We start from the raw sequence: 778 nt of genomic DNA on the forward strand, positions 1-778 counted from the left end.
GTGCACCCTGCCCGAGTACAGGGCAAGCAGACATGTCCCACCCCTTGATACCTCTGAAAACAGCCAGGTAAGATCCACCATGCCCGAGTACAGGGCACGCAGACATGCCCCACCACTTGATACCTCAGAAAACAGCCAGGTAAGGTGCACCCTGCCGGAGTACAGGGCAAGCAGACATGTCCCACCCCTTGATACCTCTGAAAACAGCCAGGTAAGGTGCACCCTGCCCGAATACAAGGCAATCAGACATGTCCCACCCCTTGATAACTCAGAAAACAGCCAGGTAAGATCCACCATGCCCGAGTACAGGGCATGCAGACATGTCCCACCCCTTGATAACTCAGAAAACAGCCAGGTAAGGTGCACCCTGCCCGAGTACAGGGCAAGCAGACATGTCCAACCCCTTGATACCTCTGAAAACAGCCAGGTAAGGTGCACCCTGCCCGAGTACAGGGCAAAGCAGACATGTCCCACCCCTTGATAACTCAGAAAACAGCCAAGTAAGGTGCACCCTGCCCGAGTATAGGGCAAGCAGACATGTCCCACCCCTTGATACCTCTGAAAACAGCCAGGTAAGGTGCACCCTGCCCGAGTACAGGGCACGCAGACATGTCCCACCCCTTGATAACTCAGAAAACAGCCAGGTAAGGTGTACCCTGCCCGAGTACAGGGCAAGCAGACATGTCCCACCCCTTGATACCTCTGAAAACAGCCAGGTAAGGTGCACCCTGCCCGAGTATAGGGCAAGCAGACATGTCCCACCCCTTGATACCTCTGA

The sequence above is a fragment of the Ambystoma mexicanum genome, chromosome 5p, assembly GCF_040938575.1.
Source record: "Ambystoma mexicanum isolate Mex_15411 chromosome 5p, UKY_AmexF1_1, whole genome shotgun sequence".
NCBI classification, from domain to species: domain Eukaryota; kingdom Metazoa; phylum Chordata; class Amphibia; order Caudata; family Ambystomatidae; genus Ambystoma; species Ambystoma mexicanum.